Below are 22,917 nucleotides of genomic sequence, written 5' to 3'. Positions count from 1 at the left end.
TAAAGGAATTATTTTGTTTTTACGATAGCTGTCCTTGTTTACGCTCGTCTGAATAGATACAAACTTATCGCGAATTCTAAATTTCTTCTGCGCAGTGGTGAGATGCTAAAATGGAACGTTCGAGTATTTTTAGATTTCTACTTGTTACGTTGTTTCAAAACATTTGAAAGTTATTTGCGTACTTCAAAACCGGTTTCCACCGCGGGAGAAAGAGGGCACACTGTCGTAAACATCCGAAGGCGATGACCTAGAACTTGCTCTGGATCCGAGCGTGAGTTGCATTCTGAAATGCAAAAGGCTTCGGTTGCTGAATTGCATTCCAAGTGTAACCTTCCCTTGTGACTGGAAAGAAAGAGGCGATGAAGGATAGAAATCGTCTATCTGTAAAAAGCCATTAGTTGATCTTGTAAGAATTCGGAAAAAGACAGGAAAGTGACTCACTTGATTTATCGACAGGAAGTAAACGCGAAAGATTCTTAAAATTTATTAAGTGATCAGATGTCATTTAAAAATTTAGTCTGCAGTTTTTACTCAATTGATTTGGGGTTGAGAAGGTGCTTATGATTTTTACTGAATATATGTTCCAGAATGTTCTGCATTTTTTATTTACTAATAGATATTCAAAGATATATTAGATTCCATTTCTTAGAAGAAATAGAATTCTTCTTCATAACTTTGCAGTAAATAGAATTATATCATTCTAATATCATCAATAAGAAAAATTATTCTAAAAAAAAAACCAAGTAAAAACTAAATGCATTATTTATGTTTTTATATCTCTTCGTTTCCTAAAATTGTTTAATAATAGCTGGATTAATTATATAAATTTTTCATTCTTCCTAATTTTTTAAAATATACATATTTTTTTATTTTATTTAGCGATCTGAATTTTACTTAACATCCCTATATCCTAAAAAATAAAAATTATATTTGGAATTATCTTTATTTTTCATATTGTTGTTGTGGTTGTGACATATGGTACTTTACAAGCCCACCGACAGTTATCTGCCAGCGATTTAAGCCGAGTGAGCGTCTCTTGTTTTTTCAGTAGCGCCAACTAGGGCCAAGAGTTCGACTTAGTTACTTCATGGGTCATATTCGCTTACACAACCCCTTTTAACAGCAGAGCACATTCACACACCTCACAGATAGAACATAGAAGAACAATCACGCGGAATCAAAACAGATCACGCGGAAAACGCGCTACCCCTATGCCACTTCGCCGGATTTTTTTTTCCCATATTTGAATGTTAGCTTAAAAAGTACCGAGTTAAACGAATAAAATTTGATATGTGATCCATACAGAGAATTATAGACTTATCAAATTTTGAATTCCACAAAAGAGAAACCTGCATGTCCGTCCGTGTATATGTGAGCACGATAATTTAGAAATGCGTTTAGCTACATGGATGAAATTTGGCATGATATATTATATTACGAAATAATCTGCTTTTTAAACAGAAACTGCATTGACTATCAGTCTATTTGTGTGTTATGCTCTCTCTTCATAACAAAAATACTAGATAAATAATTCTTAATTTCTTCTCTTGATGGCATTGGTAACAAGGGTTGATACAAAGTATCACCTTTTATATCAGTTTGTTTCTTTAAAAGTATCTGTTAAAATGCCTTTGATGTGCAACCGAATTCGAGTTTGGAACATATTGTATTTGTGTCGTAAAAATGTCTAATTTCAAATAAAATAAAGAACATGGAAGGCGCGTGCTGTTTTTATTATTCAATCAAAAGGAAAACGCGAATGCAAGCCGTTATAATTTTGTGGAAATTTACCGTGGCAGTGTTTTAACGACATAAGTGTGCGTTGATTTAAACAATTCCAATGTAATGATTCCATTTTCCATTACATTTGGAGGGGGGGGGTCAGAAAGGTGTGGTATATCATGAACTTTTAAAATCAAGTGAAACAATGATAAGTAGATACATTCATTATCATCACCAACTGATGATTTTGAACCATTTATTGATTTGAAAGCGTCCAGAATGATCTGCAACACACTTAAAGTGATTTTGCAGTAAGACAATGTCTCACCCTACTCAGTGACAGGTGTTAGATGCATCGTTTCTGCAGATGTCTGGGAACTCTTGCCTCAACCGTCTTCTTCACCAGACTTAGCTCCTTCGGACAGTACTTGTCGAAAAATGGTTTGCTGGTTGAATAATCTCAAAATGCGAATAATTTTTCTAGGCAAGCATTCACTACTTGAAAGACAGTTGGGTGAATATATACCTAGTTATGAGTTAAACTTTTGAAAAAAAATAAAGGAGGCCCCCAATTAACGAATTTGCCACTATTCGTGCAATAAAGTGTTGGCAACCCTATTTAAAAAAAACAAATATCTGGTAGTTGATAGTTTAAGGTTAGTAAAAATGGAGTGTTACGTGATAAAGATTCAGATTACATTTCAGATTCATTCTGAAGTACTTTTGAATTAAAATAAAACAGAATAAAAGAAATTAAAAATTTCTAATCTGCATAGCGTTAAACCCAACTGGCGTAGAAAAATTCACGCATTTGCGTTACCGTAACTGGCGATGAAAATTCATGCATGCATTCTGATTGTTGACAAATATTATCAACGGATGCGGACTTGATTAAAATTATTTTTAGGTTAGTTGTATGCTTTTGTAATTAAATTGTATTTATGTTAGTTATATATTTTTCGTATATGCTTATAGTTTTAAGTACAAAGTTTTTTAAGCAGTTTTTTTAAACCTGTTTTCAACCGATTATTTTAAACGATGCGTTTTATTTTCTTAGTGTTTGATGCATTTAAAATTAAACATTGTTAATGAATCGATCTGCTCATGATGAATCTGAGAAAATTTTGTTGACAAATTCTTGAGATATTACTTAAATTAAGACAGATATTCTTTAGTGCCCATAAAGTTTAAACGCTCAGTGACTCTGTTTTCAGTAATCATATTATAAAAAAATCTTTGTTTCAGTAAAAAATATTATTATATTAATTGCAGATTAATCCTTTCCACTTTAATTTAAGGCATAAATTCTACGGGAGCTAACAGAAAATTAGAGAGACACATATTACGTTATGTCTGAAGGCCTTTATGATATTATGAGTGAATTATATGACTATCAAAATTTGAAGTTTTAAAATATTTTGATGAAGAAACTATTACAGTAGGAATTGCATAAAATGTTTAATTATTAAAATTTTAACGAACATTAAGATTGGCGAACCAGCTGGTTGCCAAAGGCGGCTAGTATTATATAAATGCCAGATTGATATAATGCCAAAAATGTGTTTTTCGGACTTAATGAAATCTGAATTGTGGAGATTCGTAAATTCTCGGATTCGAATATTTTTTATGATTATAATACTTGCTCTATACTTCGTATACGAGAAAATAAAAACGGAAAAAGCTATATACATATATAATTTAACACTCAGTTTTATCCTCAAAAGTGTAAATATCAAATTTTGGACCAATTCGATTACGTGGTTGACTATCTGTTAGTGTTTTTTTTTTTTTTTTTTTTCTGAATATGCGAAGGGGGTAATGCAAAAATAAAAGATTTATTTGCTTGAAATTTGGGTTTGTGAATTTGTAACTACAAACGTAAATTTGTATCAAATTATGGTTTCATTTGGTTAAAAAGTAGACTTCCTTAATATATACTCGCTTTTATTCTTCATACTATGAAACACAAACATCTGTTATGTTGTGTCACTAAATACGAAAATACGAAAGGGATGGAGCAATAATTCTTACATACTGAGTCTGTTATTTAGGAGATTTTGGATGAAGTGGAGACGCTTTTGCTTATGTTATAACTTCCGCCTTGGCTCGGTCTCCGATTCGGAAAAAAAAATCTGAATACTTGTGATTGTACTGGCATTGCCCAAGGTAGTCCACTATTCAACGAAACTCAAAACGCTCCGTAATGAGACAGTAAAACGAAAAGGCGAGGTTAGTAAAACTACTTTCAGTGGCTTTTTTCACCTTTATGGAAGCAAGGTAATTAATCTAAGGTTAATAATTAGCTTGTTGCTAACACATTTATTTCTTTCATTATTCAACTTATACAACTAAAATTCTTTAGTTTTTTTTTTTTTTTTCATTTTTAATGCAAGGTTTATTTAAATGTTTATATGTTAGTAACGTGAAATACCAGCATGATAAAAGCATTAAATTAAACAAAAGGAAATCCTTAAATATTAACTAAAATAAAATTAATTATTCTGTAATGCATTACAGAAAATTTCAAAAACACACGAAAATGAATTCACGCTTAACGATAGCAAGTTAAATATTAGCGAATTCATTTATAAGTAAATCTGTATGTAATTTTTGTAAAATATAACTTTCAATAGAAATAATTCCAAAATTTGCTAATCTTTCTTGATCCATTGCAGATTTCAGGTGATTTTTGTAAAATATTTTCGGTTTTGAGAATGATCTCTCTGCTATAACTACCGAGACTGAAAATGTTAATAAAATACTTAAAGCAATGTAAATGTTAGGGAAGGAGTTAAGTAAATTATCAATATCGTATCTATCTTAGAATATATCTTAGAACGTATCTTATCTTATCTTAACGTAACAATATCTTAGAATTTCAACCCACAAATTTTACAAATTTTTTCCCCCAAGTTTTGCGAAACCTTCTTCCATAAGTTCCGTACTATATATGATTTTTGATTTTTTTTTTCATATAAATATTTCTTCCAGTTTTTTTTTTTTTTTTTTTTTGCATCAATTAAAGTGATCCTCTTCAGAGTATTTATTGAAGTTAAATATTTCACAAAAATTTAAAAACTTCTTAATGCGGAGATTTTGCTTTTCATTTAGAAACATTTTAATTTATTTAAATTTTCATATGTTTGAATACTAATAAAATATTTAATTTGAAGAATATTGCTAACAGCGGTAAGTTTGTTTAGCATATTTTGTACCATAAAACAACTGTACATATAAAATTAAATTTTTAAACTTTTTTCCCTAAAGTTGTGGTCTGATTTTTTTAGGATGATGTCAATTTTTTTTCAGATTATTTCATACAGAGCATCAAAAACCTTTCCTAATTTAAATTTTCAAAGAGTTGTCGCATCTATCCGGCTCGATCACTTCGTATCTGATAAAGATTCCATTGTTAAATTTGAAAAGACAAATATTGTACAAATGATTACATTTGCAACAATCCGTACTAGATGCAAAATAAGGTAAAAATAGTTTCTCGACCACGTCTACCCGTATATACATCGGTATCATTTTTCATTTTTAGGAGCGTTTGAACAAGAACGAGAATAGGTCCGCTCAGAGAAGCAGCTAAGCAGACAGCTTGTTTTAACAAGTATTAGAATTTCACCACCAACTTAGATACAATGAAAAATTAAATTTGATTTTTTGAAGGTATTTTTTTTTTAAAGAGGCCATTTGATTAGGCGACATTTTGATTTGGCGTCATTTTGAATAGGCACCATCGTGCACCGCGTGACTTTGAACATATAGACGGCGCGGGTCTGTGCAATCTAAATGTATTTATTGAAATATGTCATCAAAAACTTTTTGTTAATGGAAATATAAATTAGAACTCTGCACATTACGTTTTCGATTGCCAACTATCTTTTCTGTTGTTGTCTTGTCCAGTAGTGCAATAGGATTAGATCTGTCCAAAAGTGTATAAAATGGCTAAATGCAGAACACGAAGCTTTAGCTGCCCCGTACGCAGTAGCATTAAGACTAGACAATAATATTGCACTATTCATGGAAGAGTGGGGTTGCCATAACTTCCGGGGAGGTTGGACTTCTACCTGTTGGTCCGCGGAAGGTATTTTATTTCCCTTCTACCACCCAAAGGAAAAACAATGGAGGCATTCCCCAATCCGCCACCTGGGAACGCGCCCTCTAGGGGTTACAGGCTCCCCCGAGGGGACTATCTTTTCTAAAGGTTAAATTTACCGGAATTCCATTCGTATTCCCCCCCTCTCTCTTTTAATACAGAAAACTATAATTCATCTTGTTATGTTTTGTTCTTTATCAAGACAGACAAAATGCATATAAAAATTGAATTTAAATATTATTTTAACGGAGACGGTGTATAAAATTTAATTCTAAAAATTATAATTTTGAATTAACATAGAAATTCTTATATCATACGATTTTTAAACACTTTTTTCCTGTACCTTTCCTTTAATAACATCAAACAAAACATATATCCAGTTACAAAGAAGAAATTAGAAGGTCAGTCCATTTAGAAGGTCAAACAATGGCTTCTGGCGTGGTCCTATTTTTATCTACGAAATTTTCCACCAGATTCATTATATAGATGGTTATCAAAATAATGGAAACAGCTGTGAATAAAAGTGACATTTTTGAATGCGCTTCGTAAGCATTAAAATATAATAATAGAAACCAGTTTTTTTTATATATATAAATAGCAATGTATATATTCTGGTAGTATGCGTTAGATTTATTAAAATTCTGTAATTCTTGGATTTTTTTCAAAAGCGTAAAATGTCGGACCTCTCAGATTTTCAAAGAGGCCAAATTGTAGGAGCCTGTCTAGCTAGAGCAAGTGTGACCGAAGCATCCCAACTTTTAGGCGTTTCTAGAGGTGTGATCTCTTAAGTTATGACAGCATACACACAGCAAGACAAACTCGGCAAAGCAAAATAGTGGAAGGAAAGAGAAGCTCAGTGAAAGAGACCGACGGGTATTGAAGCGAATTGCTGTGTCTAAAAAGCGAGCAACTAATTGTTATGTCTAAAAAGCGAACAGCAAAAGTGAGCGCAGAGTTCAATACCCATCTGGATTCTCCAGTGTCAGTGATTACAGTTAGAAGGCACCTCTATAAATAGACAATTCATGGCGGAGCAGCAATTCCCAAGCAACTTGTCACAGATGTTAAAGGTAAACGCCGTCTATAGTGGTGTCACACTCATAAAACCTGGTCGATTGATAAGTGAAAGAAAGTCTGGTCTAATGAATCGTGTTTCACACTTTTTCCTACAACAGGACGTGTACACGTTTGGAGGACACCTGCACAAACGTATGATCGTGATTGTTTTCTTCCAACTGTCAAGCATGGAGGTGGATCTGTCATGATATGGGCAGCTATGTTGTGGTTTTCTGCTGGACCAATCGTAACCCTGAAAGGAAGAATCACTGGGAAGAAGTATAGAGAAATTTTAGCTGACCAGGTCCATTCTATGATGCAAACTTTGTTTCCTGCAAGAGATGGAATTTTCCAGGATGATGATGCTCCTATTCATGCAGCAAGATTTGTCCAGTCACGGTTTGATGAACACGAGGATGAAGCATTTGACTTGGCCTGTACAGTCACTTGACCTCAATATAATTGAACCGTTGTGGTCTATTTTAGAGCTTTCATTACGCAATCGATATCCTTCACCGGCATCTCTCCCAGAACTTTCACAATATCTCCAGGAAGAATGGTACAATATTTCTCTAAACACTATTCAACGCTTGTATGAATCGATTCATAGGATAATTCAAGCTGTATTATATGCCAAAGGCGGTCCTACACCATACTAATAAAGGATTCTTTATAAATCTATGGTATTTCCATTATTTTGATAACCACCTGTGGATTAATAAAGAATGATGCCATGTACAAAATCTTACATGAAATCACGGTTCCAGTTCACTGGTCTCTGTGTCCTCGCCTGCGTATCTAGACAAGGTCATTTTCCTTTCCTAGAGACGGTAGATATCTTCCGACTCATCCATTTGTTTCTAAAAAAGGAAGTTATCATTATGGTCCTGTTCTCTGCAGATAACACCCGTATATTTATCTCATGTTTAGGTAGGGTATCCAATCCAAAGTGGTCTGTTTAATATTAACTCATTGAAAAAGTTTAATTATTGGACAGAGATACTAGAAATTTTAATCTTTTGATTCTGTCAAATAATATCTAATATGAAAAAGCCATCAAATATTTTCTTGCACCACTTTGTACCCCTTTTTGGACGATTTTGGTGTCTTTATATATATTGATACTCAACACTGACGTATAAATAAATAAAACGCGTTTAACCCATTCAGGGAATTGTTAGGTCACATCAGAGTTTTTATGTCAAGGACTTTAGAACGCATTTTGGTCTTCACTTAGTATAGATACAATGAAACATCTTGCAACTAATATAAAAAAAAAGCTTACGTGTTTTTGTTTTGTGTGTATGTGTGTTTTGCACTACTCTTTGACCTTTTTGGGACACCTTTGTGTCTCAAAAGTTGAGATGAGATAATCAAATTCATTAAAACATAACCATTGCCTATAATGAAAGTAAATGCATTTAACTCCATTTGTTAACTATTAGGTCAGATCAGTTTCTATGTTAAGTCTATAGAAGGAAATTTCGTCTTGATCCAACACAATCATCAATGACAAAAAACGTTTTTAAGTTATGTAAATTAAATAGTAAAGTAAGCTGCGTAAAGAATATCAAGAAAATAGCGCAGTTAAAGAGAATCAAGTGTTTCCATGCGAGTGCATATTAAAGTTATAATTATATATATATATTACATAATTATATATATATTACATATATTGGTACATAAAGTACATATTAAAACATATCTAAGCTGTAAAAATGTCTAAGCCTTTTTATAAAGTTTTTACGAACAAATTCTTCATAAACTGCTAAAAGTTCATTTAAAAGTGTTCATCAATTTGTTTTTCATATTTTTGAATGGTTGACGGCCAAAATTTAAACTGTAAAATAGCAAAGTATACTTGCCGTCTTGAGCAAGCTGACATAGCAAGAAACATAACAAAGAGCTGATAATAGCAAGAAAATGATAGTCTCTAGTTGGCGATGGCCCATCCATATAAAGTTTCAAATTCTAATATCTAAAAACAACAATTTCTAAATACCATTGTAAAATCTTACTCTTTTAAGCTAAGTGAAGCTATTGTCATTGCAGGTTGGGTTGCCAAAATGGAAAGGTAAAATAGGAAATATTTCTATTCTATCCTCAATTTGAAGCGTTAATTTCGTTTTATTTTTCAAGGACATATCGACTATCATTTTAAATTACTTTATCCTAAGCCTGATGAAAAGCATAACTTTGCTTCAGTTCGACTCCTAGATTTTGAAGAGGCGAACAATCAAAAGCAATTGATAATAGCTAATGAAATTTCCCGAATATAATTTGGATAGATTTCTATAAATTTTATTGAACTGTTGTCCTTATATTCATCAAGACCAACATTCTTGTTACCAATTGTTCCAATTCCTTATATTCATGTTACCAATTGTTTTATTGTATAAAATGAGAGACATTAAAAGAAAATGAATTTTAGATTACTTAATGTAAAGGCTGAGCTTAGAAAATCTAGCCTTAGAACAGTTGATCAAATATCAAAAACATTTAAATAAATTGATGGAAATATCACTCCTTCATCGTATTTTAGGTAGTGAAATGCAAATATTGTCCTATAGCAGCTCCTTTTGGTTTATTTACCTGTGTTCACGCGAATGTCGCTTAACGCCAAACTTGGCAATCTTGAAATTTCGGCAACCCCTTTACCCGCCCTTCCGGTCGAGTCTTTCAGGGGTTCATTATAGTGATGGGAAATCTCGTTCATTTGAAAGATTCGGCTCAAAATCGTTCGTTCACCAATTTGACCCGTTCGTTTCAGGTCGTTCGCGAACGATTTCGACTCTTCGAACGAATGAGTTAAGCTCTTTCGTTCGAGAACGAATGAATTAGCTCTTTCGTTCGAGAACGAATGAATTAGGCTCTTTCGTTCGGGAACGAATGAAATAGGCTCTTTCGTTCGAGAACGAATGAAATAGGCTCTTTCGTTCGAGAACGAACAACTTTGTTGCTTTTCACTCATTACGTCACTGGCCAAACCGGAAATTTCCGGTTGTATTGAGTCTCGTAAAGAAAGGTGACTTCTACTGTAAGTGTTTACTTCTCGGCGCATGCGCTGTTATTTTGCCATATGCAGTTCGTTCTGAGAAGCAGAGAATGGGGGAATTCATAGAGTCTAATGATTTTTTTCCCCTCTCGCAGGTGGGAATGAAGGAACAGGCTTTGTAATTTGGATCATTTCTCAGTTATTCTACTACCTGAGATTACAGTGTTAATTAATGGTTTTTTAAAGGCGTTTTTTTTCCGTTTTTACTTTTTATTTAATTATGAAATATCTTTCATGATTGGTTATTTTGGCAGTACGGAGTTTCCTATTACGTTTAGATAATTCCATAAAATATTAAGCTCTGTTTACTAAGTATAAAAGTATTTCGTTTTACGAGATATTACATCATTTTCATATTGCTCAATAAATTTTAAAGTAACATTATAAATCATCATTTAGTTATATATTTATTTATTCAGCTTTTATTTTTATTTTTAAATTTTATTTATTTATTTTTATTTCCTGGAATATATGCCAATAGTCGTGTCTACGTAATTAAGGGCAGGATTCATTTAGAACTCGAGCTTTTAGAATTTTGATATTCCTATTGTTTTATACTTGCACAAATTTCATTAGATTTTTATTGTTTAAGAGCTATACTATTACATTTATTCTTATATATGGTTACTTGCATCTTTTATGTTCACTCTTTAGTAGAAAAATATATCTTAAATTATCATTTAATAATTTATAATATGATAAGTAAAATATTGTTCTTGCCTTGCGTAGTGACAATCTGCTGCAAAAGTAAAGTACTTTTAAGCACCTTTGTATAAGTATGCATATGTAAACTGCATATTTTCTAATCATAAATTTTTTTTTAATTTTATAACAATATATAGTTTTTACTGAAAAAATCTTATTATTAAATTATAATATTTATTTTTCTATTTGCACAATATCGTCTATTGTTAAATTATACTTTTTTGGATTTGACAAAAACATAGAAATAATTATACAAATGAAAGAAATATTAATACCAAAAAATTTAAGTAAACTTTTATAAGATTAACAATAAAGATTTATGAGCTTTCCTAACATTTCTTAAAATTAAAATAAAATATACATAAACATTTCTGAAAATGCCGATAGTGATGTAGAAGCACAAATGACCACAAATGATGCATTTTCAATATGACCACAAATTTTGTGTGTGATTTTTATAGAAGCAACAACTATTACGATCAAACATGGCTGGGATAGAAAGAGTATTAAATAATCATTCTTACTCATTCTATTAAGTAAGTAGTGCTCGTTCAATTAAGTAATTTTATTTGCAATCTTATAAAGCTAAAAACTAAAGCTTACCTTTAGTTTTAGGCAGTCGTATGATCATCATACGACTGCCTAAACTGCCATGAAATTGATTATAGAAAAATGCCAAGTTCTAATTAAGTTTTTAAAATCCTTTTTAATAGAAATGATTAAAACAAAATTTTTACTCAAAACTACACTTATAGTCACAAAATTACATACCAAATTTGATTATTTTAGTTCAAATTAGTTATTGTTGAGTTATCGCGTTTACATATATCTGAAAGTACAGACCGACATGCGGTGAATCCCTTGTTGGTTTTGGCACAAAATTTGACAGATGTTTATACAATAGATACTAAATCTGTGTACCAAACTATCTAGCTCTCTTCGTTTTGTAGTTACCATGCTAACTTATATTTGAAACAGTCAGATAGACAGATTTCCTATACACAGATGTTGCAGAAAATTTGATCGAAATCTACAAGTTTGGTGTGAAGACCGCATACCAAATTTCATCCATCTAGCTCAAAGTGCTTTTGCGTATAACATAAAAGCAATTTTAACCAAATAGCAATAAGAATAAAAGCCTTTTTCTTCTTTTATAATTATTTTAACAGCAGCAAAATAATACGATTCAATGATTCGAAGAAGAAATATCATTTTGAATTTCATTATAATAAAAGTATTTGTTATAAACTGTGTCCACTTATTTCTCAGAAATTATTTTTAAAAAATTACATTCAACCAAACAAAATTTTTATTATTCAAATGCGACTCTTTTTTAACCTTTAAAACGGTGTTAAAATAATTTTTATGCGATAATATGCTTTGATGTTTTGATAAAAACACATTAAAATTCTATTTTTTAAAGTAAATTTTGAATTAAAAGTTTGAGAAATCCGTTTTTAGTATGCCTCTAACGTGCAAAAAATAACTTCCCAAATTTCATGTTCCTAATTTCAATGGCTTTATGCTAAGCATCGATCAGGACAAGACTTTATATAAGAAGAGAAATTTCATACAAAATTTAATAATACTTTATAGTTTTACCTAAAGATTTTCCAGACGTTCCATTTTTTTTTATCGCTGTGTTTGATTATAATTTAATAATTACGGAAAGACGCGTTTGATGCTAAAATATAACATTGAAATAGTATATTTCCATATTTATTAAAATCATTGCTGCATCAGAAAATTTAATCATTCGAGAGGTTTTTTTTCTTTTTTTTTTTTTTCTTTTTTTTTCCTGTTTATTTTAAAAGTTATTGATATAAATAACTTACTGTAAGTACTTAACAATTCTTATAAATTTTAATTTTGTATTACTTAATTCCCAAAGCAATTGCTTGCATTTATTTATTAGAATATAAAGAGAATAATATTCTAATGTTGAAAACTTGTTAAGATATATGTAGATTCAAATCTAAGAAATAACTTCATTAACAATGTAAATTTTAAAAAATTACTAAATTTATTCATTTAAAATGATAGAATAGTAACACAGGGTAAATAATATTTTATGGAAAAAAATATCATTTTTTTTGGTCGATATATACCAATTAAAATTTGCATGTATCCTCTCAAAATTATCCAAATCAAAACCTCTTATTTCACTTCCAAACGATTCTGCATACCCACAATAATAGTTAGAAGAGAACGTTTGCTAGCATTTTTTTTTAATTATGTTCGTTGATTTAAGCAATGCACAAAAGATATAATATCAGCCAATTTTCAAATGATTTACAAAATTCTTTAAGGAAGGAATATTTAATTTGTTATTTTATAATTAAAACTACTTCAAGAACTGGTAGGGAGAAGATTGAGCCTCGAAAAATACTTAATACTATTTTAAACACAGTTTTCTGAAACAATAAGCATTTTAATTCACTTGTTTTTTTAATTTATTATTTTTACATACTTTCCGATATTTGTAAATTATGTGTTGGGCCTAAAAGTTGGTCGAATTTCGGAATGGAAATAATTTTATTTTCTATCAAATTTGATTTCTATTCAATAATCTGTCCCGAGTTATCTATTTTCAGAAACTTCAATATAGTCCTCGCTATCAGAATAATTTTCTAACAAAGTAGAAATATTTTCTTCTTGAAAAGAATTTGAAATGTCAAATTCAGCATCTTCCTCATCACTTATATCAAATCAGATTCATCTAAATCTTCACAGAGTATTTTATTAATTTCTTTTTGAATTAAAACTTTCCGATAACCCGGCATTTTAGCAAGAGATTTTAGTAGCTGCAGAAAGCGTACTGTAAATTAAGCATCTACCTTCAAATAATTTTTTGAAACACCAATCAACAGTGACAGGGGGAACGGAAGCAACCACTGTTAAAAAGACAAAATCGCTCCCACCGTTTTACGACCCTATTGAGAAAAGGGGAAGAAAATAAACAGGTGCCATTTCCGCCGTTCCCGCATTTGTCTTCTTATCTGTAAGGGGTTCACGCATGAAATTAGCAAGTTCCACACCGTCGTTCGCGAACGGAAATAGCCAGGTCCACACAGTTAATGAACGGGAATAGCCGGGTCCACACAGTCGTTCGAGAACGGAAATAGCCAGGTCCACACAGTCGTTCGAGAACGGAAATAGCCAGGTCCACACAGCTAATGAACGAAAATAGCCGGGTCCACACAGTCGTTCGAGAACGAACGACTTACTCAGAAGATAGCGACCCGATTCAGTTCGTTCACTTAGAGGACCCGTTCGTTTCGACCCGTTCGTTCGCGAACGACCCACCTCTAGTTCATTAGAACGTTGACCCGCATCGGCTCCCCAGCCCCCGCAGAAGCTGTAAACAACTTCAGTTTGTAAGGCTTAACAAAGCCAACCGCAATCAGCCACGTATTATTTGAAGTACTCACCGCAAAAGGAGTGTATATAGTTTAAATAAAGAAGTTTAAGCAAAAGTACAGTCCACTGCTCACTTCGAATCACCAACCTGTATTTTCTTCTTCTTAAGAATCCATTTGTAAAAAAGCGGAATCAACATATTGTAAAAGCTAAATTAATGTAAGCCATGTTAATGTTATTGTAATATTAAATTTAGCTAAGCAACATTGGGTAGTTACAATCTAACTAGTAGAATTTGGTGCTCTGCGAATCATTTTTAATGCAAGTGGTAAAAACTTCAACAAACAAGTTATTGATGTTTTTGGAAAAGTTGAATAATATCACTTAATATTTTATTATTTGTAACTGTTTTTTCCAAATAATTTATGTTTTCATAACGTACACCTGATTATGTAAATATAGCTACCCCATAAGCGTGTTTTATAGAATAAATTGTTTATTTGTCTGTCATCTCATAAAAATGTAAGAAAATGAGAAGTTTAGAAGAGGCAGTTTAAATACAGGCGGAAAAAATAATATTCCAAGGTCAAATGGTGCATTTGTTTCTTTGTCTGCTTCTTTATTTGCTCATATGTTGTGGATTTCAACAAGAAAAATAGAACGCAAGCTATTCTGGTACACATTTTATAGCTTTTCTATTTGCGATAATTTACTTTTGATATTTTGAAGGTTCCCATTTAACAAAACGATTATTGTGAATCCTGCTAAAACTACACCAATAATAATAAAATTGGATGTCAAAAATTAGGCAGATTAATAATTTGAATGTGATCATGTTCCAATCCTGATTGGTTTGGTGGGTTTTGTGGCTTATTGGTGCAATAATTATACTTCGCCTTCCTATTTGAATTATCTTTGCATTATAACTCAACTCATTTCCGTTAATATTAAAACATTTTGTTGATATACTTTGAATTGTGTATTTTAAATATTTTGAGTTTTGTTTAGTTAAGCCACCAGCTCCTTATCCCGCGATTTCCGTAATCAGTCCCCTTTCTATTGTATCCCACGTTTTTCACATTTTATATTATTTATTTTTCAGATTACAGGTTTTTGTTATATTATATTACTAGCCGCCTTTGGCGACCAGCCGGTTCGCCAGTATTACCGCTCGCTACAATTTTCAATTAAATATTTTAAGTAACTGGTCTCTTAATAGATTCTCAATTTGTTTCATTTCCTACAGACACGTTATATTTTTGCAGATTTCATTTCCGAAAAGATTTAATTTATTTTTAATTGGAGCTTTAATCAATGTGATGGCAACACTTTGAAAAAGCTAATTTTTTCCCATGAATGCGAAACGTGCTCGTGCGGCTTAAATTTCATTTTTATTTTGTACGAAAAAAATTGTTGAAAAATATAGTTAAAATATTTATTTAAAAATTCATTAAAAATAGAAATTTAATTTTAAAGTTAAAACATTGGTATCATTTAAAGGATAAATTTTTGATCTTTAACTTCATGTAAAAATATTTTTTGTGCGGTAATATTTTCGGAAGTTATAGCAGAAACACGCCAAAATTTCGCTTAATTTTTAAATAAATAAAATTTTAATTAAAAATTTGAAAAAATAACCCCCAGGTGCACATTCTTGATCTCCAAGGTATACACGTGCCGAATTTGGTAGCTGTAGGTTGAATGGTCTGGCCTGTAGAGAGCCAACACACACACACATTGAGCTTTATTATAAGTATAGATTATTGTGTAACATATAGCATCAGTTCACTTTGTTTAAAAAATATTTGAACTTATTAGCAAACAACGCATCTAAATAGTGATTTTAAAATAGTACGTAGTCAGAGGGTTAAACTTCCCCTGCTGAACTATAAATGGTACTTGTGTGGGCAGAAAGCACACAGGAAGTAGCTCGTTTCCTCCTCGCGAAATCGTTATCAACCTTATCTGTGAAACCAAAATATCTTTCAAGGTTTGCCTGTACAATTTGGTTTCAAGGACGATATTACCAATTTTATAAACATTCCCAAAGGACATTTAAGTGTTTGTCGACTGTATTAAACAAAACTTATTTATGAAAAATGATGCACATTTAGTTTTTAAGCCTGCCAATTTTTATAATTTTATTTATTTTTGTAGCTATTAACTTTATGCATGCTAATACTGAAAGCGACCATTTAAAGATTTGAAAAAAATAGACAAAAAATTTGCTTTTAATGTGAGATACAACAATTCTCCTACTTTAAACATACAAATGAAAGCAAATTTCTAGAAAAACTGGCAAAACCTTTTACTTAATAATTCAAATGAAAGATTTTCAAATGGACAGGTTTGTTTTCAGGTATCAAAATCCATTTTTATTGTGCATAAAAATTTGATGACACCAAATTGGATAGTGGATCTCCAGTATTTTCCTGCACATAGGAACATTTATATCATTACAGATAAAATGATGCATACTGAAAATTGGTGAGGAGCAAGGGACCTTACACACCTGCAGGTTTGAACCGGAAGGCAAAACGTCAGGTCTGTGACTTTGGAAATAGTAAATTGAAATTGGGTCCTTTCACACTAGCCGGGACGCGGTTTCCACCAGCCTTCGAATATATAACAGCTGGTTCTACTTGAGAATGGAGTGACATCGGGCTAACTTCGTTTTTGTTGAATTTTATGTACTATTATGGGTCTCCGCCTCCTCTTCGCTTAAGCTCGCCAACTCCCAGGAGCTGCTAATGCAGTTCCTCTCGGATCGCTTCTCTCTTCGTTAGCTCGCCATCTACTAAACCGTTTTAGTCTAGCAACAGATATAACTAGATTTAATAAACAATGATTTGATGAAACAATGAAAGAAATAAGAAATATCAAATAAAAAGTACACTTGCAAAAATCACCTGCATCAAAATTTTTCGTAAACACAAATAACCTTTCATTTAAATAATTATATGCATCCACCAAGAAAACAAATTTTTTAAAAAAATTGTGCTTTTCTCACAATTTTTTAAATTTGAGAACTATACCATAGAAACTAAATTAAAAAAAAAAATGATTTTTACAAAAAAAAAAGAGCTTTTTTTAATAATTGTTCAAATTTGGAAGCTACGCTGCAGAAACAGAATAAGAATATGATATTTCCAAAAAAAAAAAAAAATTGTCTGAATGCAGCTATATTCAAATTCAGTCCATTCCAAAATAAGATGAAAGAAACAATGAAAGAAATAAAAAATATGAGGCAAAAAGTACACTATAAAAATTGAACCTAATTTTCCTCTTGGAAACAGCAGGGGATAGACCATAGGATTACAACATTGGTTTAATAGAGAAATATTTTTGCAGCTGTCACCTGCAGGATAAATACAGATGGCTCGATTAGCAAGTGGTTCGCCATTATCTCCAACAAATATCGTTGCAATTTCTATTTTTGTAATAGGTTGGTTATATCTACGCATATCTAAATTTCTAGTCTCCATGAAAACCATCCTGATATTTGTAGCAGGATTTTCTTCAATTATACGATGCATCTGCAGGTAACAATCGATGAATGGATTGATTGCTCTCAAAACAGAATACAATCTTTCCATCAGAGAGAGCAAACATCCTTCATTTCTCTCCATGCGTTTTTCAATGGCTTTACTGATATCAAACACATATAACTGACCATAACCTGGTTTTTTATTACCACTGTATAAAGGAGAAACCATGTGATGTGGTATATCTGATCATGAATCCTGAATATTTCCTCCTTCTGAAATATTTCCAAAACATTTAAATTCACTTAATCAAAAAAAAACAAAAAAAAAAAAAAAAACAATTTTAACTAAACCAGATTATACAAAAATTATTGTTGAATAATATTTTCAAGACTTTTCTTTTAAAACACCAAAATTTCGCTTAATATTTAATTAATTAAAATACTAAGAAAATCTTCCCTATTGTTCTAAGTATATATATGCCAAATTTGGTTCCTCTAGGTCAAATAAGTCGAGCTGTTTGTTCAGTAAAACATCACATTCACACACACACATATCATGTTCATTGGATAATCTTACATTTCTCATTTCTGAACAAATCACAAATTATGAAATAAAGCTTCCAGAACATCTCAGTCCCCACAGCCCATTTTCGGTACAAAGATATAATAATTATAACTAAATCAATTAAAACTCAAACGATAAAGCTTTAAAAAAGCAGCCTTTTTTTAACCCCGCTTGGAAAATTTGATTCTGGTTGTTCAAACAGAATTACCTTTTAATATAATTTAAACGTTTACTTAATTTCTTTTTAACTGACAAGAAATCTTTGAGCAAAAACAAATAAAATTGCTGAGATAATTTCTAGTGTGAATGATAGTATTTACACCAATCTGAAATTATTATCTTCGACATAAAATGCAAAATTTAAAATGAACCTTCCAAATTTAAACGCTATTACCACTGTGAAAAAAAAATACAGTTATTATCTTCGGCATAAAATACAAAATTTACAATAAACCTTCTAAATTTAAATGCTATTCCCACTGTGAAAAAAAAAATATAAAAGTAATGAATGAGCCATTTTGATATGATGAGATATATTGTATTAGTTATATTAACTACATTTTAAGTAAAAAAAGATATTACTATTTGTGTTTTCTTTAAACTATCTGGAAAGTTTAACACGAACAAAAATAACTTTATATCAGTAGCTATATTCCAAATTTATATTTCTGATGCGAAAGTTCTCGGAATCTTTCTCGGTTTTTCTATTTGTAACTATTCACTTGTGTTCTTTTTGTAGTATATTCTGAAAGAAGAAAAAAAAGTGCAATCGTTTATCTTGTTAAAAAAAAAATGTTTTTGTGAAAAAATTTATATTAAATGGTGTCAATTATTTTGAAATTATTTCATTACATTCTGATGTGTTAAGAAACACTTGGATTTCTTTCAAGAATATTACAGTTTAAATGAACCAATTCCAAACATATTCTTCGTAGATTACCCGCATATCGGCTTTGGATTGGTCGAGTTTCTCTATTTTCGATATTCTTCGTAGATATAAAATAATTTCTTTCTTTCTCATATTGTTATAATTTTCTGAACATGCTGTTAAGAGTTATTAAAAATCGCTTCACTGATAAAGATTCTGCAACCTTTAAATGTTTTATTTCTACATTATTCGTTTTTACTTAAATTATATTAATGATATATTTTTGCATTTTTTTTCATAAAATATCGATTATTTCAAAAATAAAATATTTCTTTCGAAGCCTCAGTTGTTTACTATCAAGTTATTGCATTAGGTGATGTGTCGATAACGCTGCTCATATCGCGACGTCATCAGAATGCATCGTAAAACGCAACAATAGAACAAACGGATTTCAATCTAAGATGAGTGAAAAAAACAATGACGCAGTTCAATCACCGATGCGTAGTAACAGTTCGGTGAAAACGAAAAAGCGCCTGACTTCCGGGAAATGACAGGTGGACGAATGATTAATAACGGGTTTGTCTGGAATGTATAATACTTGTAATAACTTACTAACTTTATAATAACTTTTCTCGAATTCAGTATGAGTTAATCGATTATATTTTTATGATTAAAATAATCAAATATGCCAAATTTCACCTGGGATGGTTTAGATATTAAAATGAACAGAGCATTAAGCCGAGAAAAATTGACAAAACTCGATAGTGCGAAATGGAAACATGGAAGAATGGGGCGAGATTTCATTCGACTGAGAATCATAATTTGCCCGACGAAGAGGCAGGGTCTTCTGCTGTGCGAGGAAAGAGTGTAATGATGACTCATTCTAATTTTCGCTAGATCCTTATTTATTTGAATGGGGTACAATTTTTTTTCTATGTAACTTATTATTCTGATTTATACATTTCAAAATTATAATAATAATTATCTCCACGATTAGCAAAAAAAAAAAAAAAAAAAAAAAGGCTCATTTCAAATAATTTTATTTCCTTAATTAAAGAAACATCTGAAGTTTAAATTATTTTATTAAGAAAGGCTATTAAGACCAAGTTGCACAAAATAATTAATTGAAATTTCTAGCAATCATTACTCCGGAGAACTAACTGGTCGCCAAAGGCGGTTAGTAATAAATAAGTATGATATTAAAATAGGCATAACTACAAATGGGTAACCTTGTTTTATTTTATTAGTAAATATGATAAATCATCTCACAGTGGTAGTATGTCTTAATGACATTAATGGTGCCAAATTTGGCCTTTTTGATACATTTTATCAAGCCTTTCCTTTGTATAATGCAAATCTATTTTTCTTGATCTTGTATTATGCATTCTTATCATGAAATCTATCCAGTATATAATTTTTATATTATATACATAGCATATAATTTTTAAAAATTCACAATGCATTGAAACTTTTTTCGTAAGTATATGTTGATAGAGTGTATGCAATTTTTGTCAATTTATTCATTTCATAAATGCACCAGTGAGAAATGTCCTCTAGCAGTTGCAAGAATGTTTTCGGTTTAGATGCCCCTTGCTCCCTTGACGAAACATTTATTCTCCAGATCAATTTGTAAATCTTGTGATTTGCTGGCTGCAGCGCAATTAACCAAAGCAATGATATCTGCTGTCTTAAAAAATGCTGGTGACTGTGGTACTAAAGCTTTTATATTTAACAATATTTAGGATTCATTTATCGATATGTGCACAGAAAATCTTGTAATGTTTGTGGTGAAACAAAGTATGGGCTGATAATATAGCAAAATTTTTGTCTCGAAGAAAAATTCTTTTTCGAACTGGGAGGAGATACCATTCCCAAAAATGGATGTCTACACTGTCGAAATCTGTAGATCCAGGACATCAGTTAATTTATCAATTACCCTATTATAGTAAATACTTTTACGTAACACAAATTAATTTCTTTCTAAGGGTTAATTATATTGGATGCCATGCTCCTTTAATCATGCTCCTTTATGTGAGGCAGTGTTATCCTGTAGTAGGTAAAGGAAATCATGGTTACATCATACCAAACCAGATACGGTGACAGAGGTTGCTGGTGGCGGAGGACAAGCCACATCCGACAAGGGAGAGGGAGGTACAATTTCTCTAATTTAGCTACAAAATAATTCATAATAATTAATTTTGCATTTAAATAAAGTCAATTAAGTATTAATTAACCCAGTAAAATTCTTCACCCTCTTAATTTTCTTTTAATTCAGTTAGAGATTCTAATTTTTCTGATTGTTAAAAATTTGCTAGGATATTTGTAAAAAATTGTTCTCTATTTCTTTATTTGATCATCAAAAGACCGTGAATTTTTTTGGGGGGACCTTTGAGATTTAATTGCCCTGAGATCAAATTATAGAAAAAATGTAGTTGTATATCATTTTAAATTTTAATATAAAGATTGAAATACAAGTTGTAGTAATGAATCATTTAATTTCTTGTAATATGATCATGGAAATATTTAACAGGAACTACGTTTTTAACATTGAATTTGGTTCAAATTTAACAATCTTCTTAACTTTATGGATATTTTTTAATACTTATAAACAATTTCAATAAAAATGAATTAATAGAGCAAGGTTTACAGCATTTTATAAATGCCTAATATTAGATAATGGTAAGATATATAAAATAATATCTTATAAACTGGAATAATTAAATCCAAAAATTCATAAAAAGTTTTAATAAATAAATAAGCATAATTCCATCGACAGATAATCAGAATAGGGGATGAAAATGTTAATTTTTCATAAATCATGATATAGCCGAAAAACGAAGAACGGCAGACAAAAAAAAAAAAAAAAAAAGCGACATCTTATTTACTTGCCATTTTGACAGTTATTCTGGCAAATAATGCAAATTATAAGCTGAATGAAGGACATTGGAATCACATGCTTGAAATATCTGTAGATTTCCATCGACGTCTATGGCATCGAGTTCTTATTCGGCCGGGCAGACCAAAAATTTTCGGCAAAATGAGACATCTTATTAACTTGTCATTCTGCCAAATGTGATCATTCTGCCGATTTAAACTGTTACTTAGATATTTCGATTGTTTACAATAACCGAATTAATTACTATTTTAAATTAAAATACCCAGCTTTCTACAACCGTTCCGAAGCTGGGCAGATTGCTGCTGACAAAATTCTGTTTCTCGTCGAGCAGAGAGGGAAGCGGGCAAGCCGTTACCGATAGGGGGCATTACCCCTCTTTGCCCCCCCCCCCCATTAAGGTCACCTCTATCATGAACCCCAACTGAGATCCCGCCGCTGCAGGAAAAGGCCCCACCCTTGCTTTTCCACTTTTTCTAAGTATACTCTGGGCCAGAATGTCAAAAAAAAAAAAAAAAAAAAAAAAAAAAAAAAGAGGCTTGTTCCCTAGGGACTTTTTAACCTTGGGGAAGGAGTGGAGATTTCTGGAATGCGATTATTTTTGGCACTTTCAGGATTATTTATTGAAGTTTTAAATTCTCTTGCAAAGCTCTCGAATTTATTCAAAATAAAATGAAAGTATATTTTAAATTTTCAAATGTTATTCTGATAAAAAAATCTAATTAATTACCTTTTAAAATTTATATTGCTTTATAGTTAAAATGTTTTTATCTTTTAATAAAATAATAATTAAATTATGCTATAAAAGTTTTGTAGCTTTTTTTTTTTTACTATTTTTTAAAACAACTTTTTAATTCAAATTTTGTATATTCTATACGCGAGTTACCGAAATCAACTTTAATGAAAGTGATGAGCAATTAAAATCTTTGTTATTTCATAAGACTTAAAATTTTCATCTTAAAGTTGCTGGCAAGATTTGTAGCACCCTAAGAGCCCTATATTTCTACAAACATAAGTCAATTACACAATTCATTTGTAGTGTGAGAATAGCTTCTCAATTCCCATGTGTCAAATGAATCGAAAGAAAAAAATTTCAGTAACTCC

The 22,917-nt window shown here is 31.0% G+C and overlaps 1 protein-coding gene across 2 annotated transcripts in view; it reads left to right on the top strand.

The window, feature by feature from the left end:
* Nucleotides 1–3,794: 3,794 nt before the first annotated feature.
* The window catches only part of LOC129969677 (uncharacterized), a 31,343-nt gene continuing 12,220 nt past the window's right edge, over nt 3,795–22,917 (top strand). Inside the window, exon 1 of one of the 2 annotated variants that reach the window (XM_056084336.1) lies at nt 3,795–3,951. The gene's annotated coding sequence lies outside the window, so the exon portion shown is untranslated. Of the gene's footprint in view, nt 4,000–22,917 lie in introns of both variants that reach the window. The other variant, XM_056084335.1, reaches the window with a different exon arrangement.

Source organism: Argiope bruennichi, chromosome 5, assembly GCF_947563725.1.
Source record: "Argiope bruennichi chromosome 5, qqArgBrue1.1, whole genome shotgun sequence".
Classification (NCBI taxonomy): domain Eukaryota; kingdom Metazoa; phylum Arthropoda; class Arachnida; order Araneae; family Araneidae; genus Argiope; species Argiope bruennichi.
This window is presented reverse-complemented; position numbering and strand designations above follow the sequence as displayed.